The 10,813-nt window shown below is 51.9% G+C and overlaps 1 long non-coding RNA gene across 1 annotated transcript; it reads left to right on the plus strand.

The window, feature by feature from the left end:
• The first annotated feature begins 5,103 nt into the window (after nt 1-5,103).
• Nucleotides 5,104-9,756, plus strand: LOC121165672. Its single transcript, XR_005885309.1, has 4 exons — nt 5,104-5,195; nt 5,281-5,336; nt 5,408-5,495; nt 9,383-9,756. It is a non-coding gene; the product is annotated as an uncharacterized LOC121165672 (long non-coding RNA).
• The last annotated feature ends 1,057 nt before the right edge of the window (nt 9,757-10,813 follow it).

Genomic DNA, 10,813 nt, shown 5'->3' on the forward strand with positions numbered 1-10,813 from the left:
GATCTGCAAGGGAGACACCACACATTAGCTCACTGCCCAGAGAGCCCGAGGGGCAGCTCAGACACATTTCCTCCCAGACCCCTGAAACTCAGCCCCCTCTACCACCCCGAGGCAGAATGATGCTGGAGGACTTAAAGAGAACCCTGCTCCCATTTGTGTTCACAGACCCCAGCCCCACAGGACTCCCCTCCCACCCCCACACCCTGCTGGGTCTGGTGCCCACATTACTAAAAATGTCCAAGTTTTCCACGTGAGCCACATCCATGTTGATAAAGCCCCGCCGAGATTCCCTGGGGAAGCTGTGGGGACATTTTAGTAGAAGAACCACAAAACCAGCCACCCACCACTGCAACCATGGAGTCGGGATTCCGGGTGAGGACAGGAAAGTGCTCTGTCCACAGAGGCCTGAGGTTCACAATCCCTTCTCCTTCCTCCCTCCTGGAGGGTTTCCAGGCAGCCACTCCCAGTCTCCCCTTCCTCCTCCCTCTGCGGTGGCCTCACTCACCACTCAACAGGTTAGGTTTCTTTAATCTTTCCCTGGCTCAGCCTGGCTTTGATGTCTGGGCCCTAATGACACCTGCTTCCTGCCACCTGAACAGCACAAGGAGTTTCCCACTATCCTTGTCAATGCCCAAAAAAGGACAGGGACAGTAAGGATCCCCAAGAGGAGACCAGGTGCCCGACATTTGTGGGGAAAACTTTGCCCCACATTGTAGGAAAAAGCCAGCAACATCTTTCTTTGGCCAAACTCCCCAGGGAAGAGTTTCTAAGATTCAGCCTTGCTATCAGAGCGACACCTGGTGGCCAATCGACCAGGCTGGAAAGGGAAAAGTAGAGGGAACTGGGCCTAGGGACAGACAAGGGGCCAGCTGAAGTCAGGGTGCCAGGAGAAGCCTGCCCACAGCCTCGCCTAGCCTCCACTTCCTCCAGTTGGAGGCCCTCTAGAAAACAAAGTGTTTGGATGGAATGTGCCTTCCAAAGTGAGCCCAAACTCAGAGCCATGGATGGGATGTTCCTGTGACAATTGTCCCAAGCTGGTGCCACACCCAAACCCCTGGGCCTCTGTCATCAAACTGGGGACCATGTGCCATCATTACAGGAACTCACCCAGGCCTCCCAGGCTTCAAGACCAGCATCCATGGCACAGGCTGTGACTCCCCATAACTTCCTGCAGGTGCTTGCTTCGTCAAAGCCAACAGCACATTGCCTGCAGTACCACCAGGCATAGTGCCTGCCCCCTTTCCTTTGCAGCAGTGTTCCAAAGTCAGATGTGTCACCTGGGTGTCTTGCAACCTCCTCACTTCCTTTCTCTCTGCATTCCAGTCCACAATCAAGGCAGCTCTCCTGAAGGCCCCTTAAAAAAACCTCCACTAAGGGGACAGCCATGTGGCACAATGCACTAAGCCTCTAAATGCAATTCCAGCATCCCATATGGAGTTCCTGGATGTGCCACGTCCCATCCAGCTCCTTGCTACTGTGCCTGACAAGGCAGGAGAAGATGGCCCCTGTCACCTATGTGGGAGACCTGGATAAAGCTCCTGGCTTCTGACTAGCCCAGACCCAGCCTCTGTGACCACTGGGGGAATAGATCTACAGGTGGAAGGTCTCTGTGTCTCTCCATCTCTCTGTAAATGCCTTCCAAGTAAACAGATCTTTGTAAAAACCCAAACTCTCCACCCTGCTGGGTCCAGCAGGAATCCTGGGGTTTCTTCTCCAGTCCCTTTCCACACCTTCTTTTCCTATGCATTCCCCTCCCCCTCCCCCCACCTCTCACCACCTGCTGTCCATAGCTGCCAGATTTATTCAGCCTTCCCCATATTCCTTCTCTCAATCACCAACACCGCCTGCAGTGCTTTGCTCCAGCCACCTGACTGGCGACACTCCAACAGACCGACTGACCGAGATACTGCCACTCCCCAGGCTGCCACTCTCTCCACAAGGCTGCCCAAATGTCATTCCCGCCCGGGACACCTACCCTGCTCTGTTGATCATGTATTTCCCAAAGAGGATGTATGTTTGATGACAGCAGCCATGGCCACAAGCCAAGGCCTCTGCAGGCATTTGGTTGGTGAGCCAGCAAATGGAAGACCTCTCTCTCAGCCTCGCTATAGCTCAAATCAGAGAAAAATGGTGGAAAGTACTTGAGACTGCCCCAATCTCCTTGTGATGGCCGGAGGGGGGAGAGGACTGGGAAGCAGACGCAGAGGAAGCTGGCTCTTGGGGAGCCCCAGAAGGGGGACAGACAAAAAGAAATAGGCCTGAGGGTCCCCAAATCCCACTCCATCTAAATGACTGTCTCCAACGGTCTTTTCCTCAAACATCTATCATTAGATTTCTGCTCACTTGCAACTGGTGGCTTGCTTCCTTTTTCACTTAAAAAGGGAGGCGGGGGCAGACTACATGTGAGACCCAGAAGAGGCTCTCCTGGCTCCATGGCAGCCATCTGGGGAGTGAACCAGCACATGGAAGATTCTGTTTCTTCCTCTCTCTTTCTGTAACTCTAACTTTTAAATACATAAACACTAGAGACAAATCAACCAGAGATAACATCTACAAACACTCATCAGACCTTCCAGAATGCCGGGGTCTGCCCCAGGCCCCACATCTTCATCCGGCCCCCCCACTTCTGCCTCCCCAGCAGATGCCCCATTCCTCAACTGCTCTTTGCTCTCACCTCCTGGACAGCTGGCTGGACTCTGTCTCCCTTGCTCTTCCCTCCGCCTTGAGCCCTCTCTGGTCTGGCCTTCACTCCCACTCACCATTAGAACCCTGTCCTGGTCATCTCCATGCTGCTACAGGCAGGAATCGGTGCCGGAGTCTTGACTCACCTGCAGTCTATACTCCATGAAAACTCCCACTGGCTTGCAACTCCCTTTCCACTCTGCTGCTGGGGTCCCCATCATCTTCCTAACCTCTGGACTCTGTCGTTTGCCAGGGCTCAAGGCTCCCTCCCTCCCTTCTCTTGGACTTCAAAAACTTTCTGTGAGGATGCTATAGAACCGCTGTAGACAGGGCTGCAGAACTCTGTGAGTAAAGTGAAACTCCTGTTACATGTTGTTGTATGTGAGTTGTATGTTACTTGTATATAAATCATGTATCCCTGAAGCTGTTACTAAAAAACAAAATCAAAACTAATGCAGCCCAACTCTTTCCTGACAATTCTAGACACATTTAGGGAACAGCCCAACCCACATCCCTGCCTGCAAATGTCACGAGGCTGGAGTGGGCGGTCAGTCAGCTTGAGATGCCTGCGCACCATGCACAGAGCCTGCTACAACATGACTTCTCCGCTTCTGATCCAGCCTCCTGCAAGGGCACACCAGGGAGGTAAAAGATAAATGGCTCAAGTGCTTGAGCTCCTGACACCCACAGAGGAGACCCCAACTCAATTCCAAGACCTTGGCCTCAGCTTGGCCCAGTCCTGACTCATGAGGGCACAGGGAGATGGGAACTGTGGTGCAGCAGGTAAAGCTGCTGCCAGTGACACATTCTACAGGGGCTCTGGTTCACGTCCCAGATGCTCCACTTCCATCCAGCTCCCTGCTTATGGCCTGGGAAAGCAACAGAGGGTGGCCCAAATCCTCAGGCACCTGCACTCATGTGAGACACCCAGAAGAAACTTGAAGCTCCTGGCTTCAGAGCTTCTTCCATTCCCTACACAGGTACACTTGGGCCATCTTCCACCGTTTTCCCAGATGCAGTACAAGGGAGCTGGATCAGAAACGAACAGCCAGGACTGGAATTGGCACTTTATCCAAACCACCAAAGCACTAGCTCTTCATGGCCTTTCAAGTCAAGTGCAAATATAGAAGCATCTTTTTTAAAAAGAAAATCTAGGGCCTGGCGCGGTGGCGCAAGTGGTTAAGTCCTCGCCTTGCACGCCCGGGATCCCATATGGGCGCCGGTTCTAATCCCAGCAGCCCCGCTTCCCTTCCAGCTCCCTGCCTGTGGCCCGGGAAAGCAGTCGAGGACAGCCCAAAGCTTTGGGAACCTGCACCCGCGTGGGAGACCCGGAAGAGGCTCCTGGCTTCGGATCGGCATAGTTTCGGCCCGTTGCGGCTCACTTGGGGAGTGAATTATCGGATGGAAGATCTTCCTCTCTGTCTCTCCTCTCTGTATATCTGCCTTTCCAATAAAAAATAATAAAAATAAATCTTTAAAAAAAAAAAGAAAATCTAACCTCACCTTCTCCTTCTCAACTTGTTTTTCTCATAGTTTTCACCATCTTGTTTGCAAGCCCAGATCTGGTGCTCAGCTGGAAAACCTCACATTGCCCCTGACCACTCACATTCTCTTTCGTCCTTAATCAACCTCAAACCAACCAATCAGCAATGTCACTGGCTTAACCCCACAGACATCCTCTCCATTTCTCCGCCATGCCATCAAGAGGCCCCAGAAACCAATTTCCAGCCTGTATTATCCTAAGAATCTTTGTGTTTTCTTTAAAAAAAAAAAAAATGGGGGGGGGGGCGTTCATTTATGTTTATAGTGCTCGACCGGCAGGTTCCCTCCCTTCTTCGGCTCCTGGAGTACCCTGCCCCACCCCACCCCAGCCCTCCGTTCTTTCTACACGATCTCCACTTGGCTTTACGAACATGCTACAATGTCAGCCCTGTCGCCTGCCCTCCCCGCCCCCCAGCACCCAGACCAACATCCACTCAACAAAACAAGGTGTTGAATAAATACACCGACTTCCAAAACCACGTCACCCCTAAAAACAGAGTGCAGGCCTAACTTCTTAAAACGGTGACTTCCAAAGTTTTAGGACCCAGCGATTCAGGTTCGGTCCACTTCTGTCACCTCTCGTCCTATCTCCTTCTTCGACCCCAGAACAGCGGCCGGCTCCAAGGCACTTGTCATTCGCTCTACCTGCCTCATTTTCTCACGCACGACTTCAAGGCCCGGTCCCTCCAGGTGAGGTGCCCCTCCCCGAGCTCGGGATCCCACCCGTCCCCAGCCCAGGAGGGACGACCCTACACAGCGCACCTGCAAGCCTTGCTGAGCCGCCTGCCACTCGGTCGACCTCTGACCCGGTAGCGCCCGCCCGCATCCCGCAAGTGGAGAACGACTTCCCTACTAGGAACCAATCAGCAAGTCCGCGCCGGGATGTGAAAGCCAAGGGGTGGAGCCGCTTGCCCCGTTTCCGGTGACAGGGTCTGGGGAAGGGGCGGCAGGCGCCATGTCCGGCCGGGAAGGTAAGTGCTTCCCTTCGGGGCAGCGGGCACGGTAGAGACGGAGCCGGCGGAGGGGTAGACTGAGCGTACTGGTGTCTCCCCGCAGGTGGCAAAAAGAAGCCCCTGAAACAACCCAAGAAGCAGGCCAAGGAGATGGATGAGGTGAGGGGACGGGCGGGCGCGAGGGGAGCGGGGAACGGGCCTGGAGTGAGCGCGCTCTTCGTCCCCCTTAGGAGGATAAGGCTTTCAAGCAGAAACAGAAAGAGGAACAGAAGAAACTGGAGGAGCTGAAAGCGAAGGCCGCGGGGAAGGGCCCCCTGGGTAAGTGCGGGCGCCGGGCACCTGTGGGATGAAGACCCGCGCCGGGCTGCTCCGACCTCCTCCCCTTGGCCTCGCTGCCTTGGCCAGGGCAAGGGACGGGAGCCCGGAGCCGGTGTAGAAACGGAGTCTGCAGTCTGGGTTCCCATCTCTTGTCCCAACTTGGCAGTTGGTCCTTACAACATTCCTTGTAACTTTTCTGTGATTGACTGCTCATGTTGTCTGGAACAAGTACTTTAGTGTCCTGAGTCCCTTCTGGGTGTGTCTGGACCAAACGATAAAGTCCAGGCTCTTGACTGTACTTACTGTTCCGTTTGCTTTTTGAACCCAGCACTCCGCCATTTTGCCACTTCCTTGCCCTTCTCTAAGAGGGATTGATTCTGTTCTAAGAGACAAACCTTTTTTAAAGGTTTATTTAACTGAGAGGAAGACAGAGAGGAAGATCTTCCATCTGATGATTCACTCCCTAAGTGGCTGCAATGGCCAGAGCTGAGTTGATTCAAAGCCAGGAGCTTCTTTTGTGGGTGCAGGGTCCCAAGGCCTTGGGCTGTCCTTGACTGCTTACCCAGACCACAAGCTGGGAGCTGGATGGGAAGAGGGGTCGGGATCATCCAGGTTATCCGCTGGGATATGAACCAGCACCCATATGGGATTCCAGTATGTGCAAGGCAAGGATTTAGCCATTAGGTTATGGTGCCAGGCCTGGAAGAGGTATTTTTTAGGCTCACTCCCCCAAATACTGCATCAGGAGTTGGAAACATAATTCCAGTCTTTCATTGAGAATGGCAGGGACCTAACCACTTGAGCCATCCCCACAGCCTCCCAGGAACTATAGTGACAGGAAGTTAAAGACAGGAGCTGGAGCCAAGATCTCCAGGTGTCTGAGCATGAGGAGTGAGGCCCAGTGCCTGCCCTAACTGCTGATACTTCATTAGCTTTGAAGCACTGTTTTATATTTCTCAAGCTCTAGGTAGGGATGTGAGCCCTGACCTGACAGTCTCCCTGGGTGTGGGGGAAGCAGAACTGCAGGGAGTGGCCCTGGATGTCCCCGACACCTCTGTCTGTGTGAGTTTGTGTGGCTCCCCATGCAATGGCTAATGTCTGCCAATTGAGATTCGTTTCTGGAATGAGAAAAAAATTATTTTTATTGGAAAGTCAGATTTACAGAGAGAAAAATTGTCCATCCACTGGTTCACTCCCCAAGTGGCTGCAATGGCTGGAGCTAAGTTGATCCGAAGCTAGGAACTTCTTCCGGGTCTCCCTCGCAGGTGCAGGCCCAAGGCTTTGGGCCGTCCTCCACTCTCTCCTAGGCCTCAAGCAGGGAGCTGGAAGGGAAGTGGAGCTGCCAGGACATGAACCAGCACCCTTATGGGATCCTGGCTCTTGAAGGGAGAGCACTGAGCCAAATGTTATGTTCTTGATTTGTGATTTGGTTTAGGAAAGGCAAGTCCTTGTTTAAGCCTAGGGATATTGAACATCCTCATCCAACTAGCTGGAACCTGAAACACTCCCAATCCCACGACTTTCTCTGTATTAGTGATATATCGCAGGTGGGACATGCCACACTTGACTACATGTGACTGTTCACAGTCAAAAGGCAGACACGCCAAAGATATAGTACAGGGGCCGGCATTTGGCACAGCAGTGGAGATGCCCCTTGGAATACCTGTGTTCCCTGTGGAGCCCTGGCCCCACTCCCAGTTCCATCCGACGCACATGCTGGCAGGCAGTAGGATATGGCTTAAGGACTTGGCTCCCTGCTATCCAGGTGGGAAACTTGGATTGAGTTAATTGAATATCAGCTAACTTATTTTGATTGGAAAGGCAGGGTTGTGTTTTTTTTTTTTTTTTAATCAGATTTATTTATTGGAAAGGCAGATATACAGAAAGGAGAAAGAAAGGAAGATCTTCCAGTGATTCCACTCCCTAAGCGACCGCAATGGCTGGTGCTGTGCCAATCTGAAGCCAGGAGCCTCTTCCAGGTCTCCCACGTGGGTGCAGGGTCCCAAGGCTTTGGGCCATCCTCTCCTGCCTTCCCAGGCCACAAGCAGGGAGCTGGATGGGTAATGGAACATCCAGGACACAATCTGGCGTCCTTATGGGATGCTGGCATTTGTAGGTAGAAAATTAGCCTGTTGAGCCCCGCACCAGCCCCAAACATCAGCTAGCTTTTTAAAAATATTTATTTTTATTGGAAAGTCAGATTGCAGAGAGGAAAATCTTCTGTCCATGGATTCATTCCCCAAGCAGCCACAATGTCCAGAGCTGCAGTGATTTAAAACCAGGAGCCAGGAGCCTCTTCCAAGTCTCCAATGCGGGTGAAGGGTCCCAAGGCTTTGGACCATTCTCGACTGCTTTCCCAGACCACAAGCAGGGAGTTGGATGGGAAGCCGGGCTGCCAGTATTAGAACCGGCACCTATTTGGGATCCCAGCATGTTCAAGGCAAGGGCTTTAGCCACTAGGCTATTGCACTGGGTCCCAGCTAACTTTTTTTTTAAGCTTTGCTTTATCTTGGTGCTGTGTGTGTGTGTTTATTTTTATCCTGTCGCTTTTTTATTTTCATTCCTATACTAGGCAAATTTAATTCTTTTTTTTTAAAGATTTATTTTTTATTATTATTATTGTTTTTTTTATTGGAAAGGTGGATATACAGAGAGGAGAGACAGAGAGGAAGATCTTCCGTCCGATGATTCACTCCCCAAGTGAGTGCAACGGCCGATACTATGCCGGTCCGAAGCTAGGAGACTCTTCCAGGTCTCCCACGCGGGTGCAGTGTCCCAAAGCTTTGGGCTGTCCTCGACTGCTTTCCCAGGCCACAGGCAGGGAGCTGGAAGGGAAGCGGGGCTGCCGGGATAGAACCAGCACCCATATGGGATCCTGGGCGTGCAAAGCAAGGACCTTAACCACTGTGCCACCGCGCTGGGCCCAGGCAAGTTTAATTCTGTAACCTAAGTTACTAGGTGCCAAATATATTACTGGTTGTACATTGAGTGAAGTGAAAGTAGTAAGTTGACTAAATCCCCAGATCATGATGTAGTAGCTTAGAGCCAGTGACATATTGTATGGTGACAAAGTAGATTAATGCAGTGCCTGCAGTGGTGACATCCCGTGTGAGTGCTGGCTCATGTCCTAGTTGTTCAATAATCCAACTCCCTGCTGATGTGCACTGCAGCTGCTTGGGCCCCTGCACCCGTGTGGAAAGCTGCTTCTGCCTCCATATTGGCTCCAGCTATTCCTGCCATTTGGGGAAGTGAAGCAAAAGATGGAAGATCTTTCTCTCTGTGTCTCCTTCTTTCTGTAAATCTGACTTTCCAATAAAAATAAACAAGTCTTTAAAAAACTGAACTGAGGTTTGGACTCCCAGCTTCCTGGCAGCGCAGATGAAGCGAAGCGGCAGGTGACGTCTAGTATTTTGGCTCTTGCCGCCCTGGTGGAAGACCTGAATTGACTCCCCAGCTCCTGGCCTGGCCCAGTCCTGTATGCTGTGAACATTTGAGGAGTCAGACTGTTAGTAGGAACTTGGTCTGTCCCTCGAATGAATGAATGAATGAATGAGGAGCTGGACATCAGACCACCTGAAGTCCTACCAGCTGGTTAGCTGGCGTGGTGCCTACGACCAAAGACTGCGCCCTGGAGAAGGACATCCTATGAAGTGAGCAGCAGTGGAGCGCCACACCAGCCCCTGGCCGTAGCTTGTGCCCCTGCCTCAACCTCATTCTTCCCCTGAGCAGAACAGGCCGGGTCTGTGAAACCAATGTGCGTCCTGGTGTCATGCCAAATGCTCAGTGCGTACAGGAGCTGGGCGTCACCAGCATCCACGTCATATCCAAGGGACTTCTGCCATGAGAACAGTCTCTCTAACCATACCTTCCCCTTTCCACTTTTGCAGCCACAGGTGGAATTAAGAAATCTGGCAAAAAGTAAGCTGCTCCTTGGCACTTGATGTGATGCTGTCCTCGACCCCACACGTGTCTGAACATCTGGCGTCTCGGCCGGAGCATCTTTAGCCGCCCATAGTTAGAATGTAGTGTCACCTTGGAGCCCATTGTACATTTACAAATAAACTTTTGTAAAAAAAAAAAAAAAAAAAAAGAGGGAAAAAAAAAACCACCACTGTATGGTAGCTGTCTCCTAAGTTGTTTCATCCAGCCATCCTTAGCTACGCGTGTAAAGTAGGCCCAGCTGAGAATCCTGCCAGAGGCTGCTCTGTGGTCTCTATTCTCGAAATTCTGTATCACCTGGAATTAAACTCATTGGAAAGGCTGTTCTGTGTATAGTTGTATGCCTGAAAGAATGCCCCTCGAGAGGTGTGGGAAGACATCACCTTGGAGAGAAAAGGCTCATCGATGCTTGTATTCTGATGGGTTCATCGCCTGCAGGAGTGAGTCCTGTGGAGGAGCTGCCCTGAGCGGGTCTGCTCCCTCCAGAGCTCTGGAGAAGTTTCAGAATGGCCCTTATGAGCTCCCACCTTAGACCGGACATCTGGTCCATCAGCAAAAATAAGCCACCCGCTGCCCCACTCCCTTTTGGTTCCAAGGCCTTCTGCCCAGTCTAGCTCTGCAGTCACCTCTGAGGTTAAGGTCACTCTGGGTGCAGAGCCCTGGCACTGCACCCTGACTGTGCATAGTGCAAACATCAAAATAGCGGGAAGGATAGTTAGTCTAGTGACGCAAGGAGCTGGGCGCACACAGGAGACGGGCTGGAGGTGTTGGGGGCGGGGGGAGTGAGTATCCTTAAGGACTGGTGTCTACTCCTTAACTAAAATGTAACCAGGGCAGATTGCTAAGGTGTGCTAAATGTGAAGGCACTTCCTAGGAAAAGGAATAAAAAGCTTGTTTTAGTGCTAATGATACATATGTTTCTTTAAGTGATTCAGAAACAAGTCCAGGTCATTGGTAGCACTGTGGGAATGAATGTGGAGATGGTTTCAGAAAGAGTGGTAGACTCGGCCAAGTCTACAGCCTGTCCTTTGAGCTCCTGCTACAGTAGATGGTAACTGCTCCTTGGGGCCTTGTAAACTGGCACCTTGAGTTGTGCTGCCCAAAGCAGCCCCTGCCATAGCCGTGTCAGGGTGCCACTTCTGAGAGCAAGTCACTGCTCTGACAAAACCGAATCCTTCCAGACCTGACAGATTGGGACAGAAGCGTTCAACATTCTGTAAGCTATCTGATGGTACACCAGTTGCTAAAAACACCCAAAAGGCATGTTTTGCTTTCTTCATAAACATGGGTAGTGTCCTCCCGGGAGCCTTGCTCCTTCACTCACGTTTACCTCCCATTCCTCCTTTGGCCATAGATAGGACCTGGCCGGCCCTCTGGTC

The sequence above is a fragment of the Ochotona curzoniae genome, unplaced genomic scaffold (genome assembly GCF_017591425.1).
Source record: "Ochotona curzoniae isolate NIBS_2020 unplaced genomic scaffold, NIBS_Ocur_1.0 contig_908, whole genome shotgun sequence".
Lineage (NCBI taxonomy): Eukaryota > Metazoa > Chordata > Mammalia > Lagomorpha > Ochotonidae > Ochotona > Ochotona curzoniae.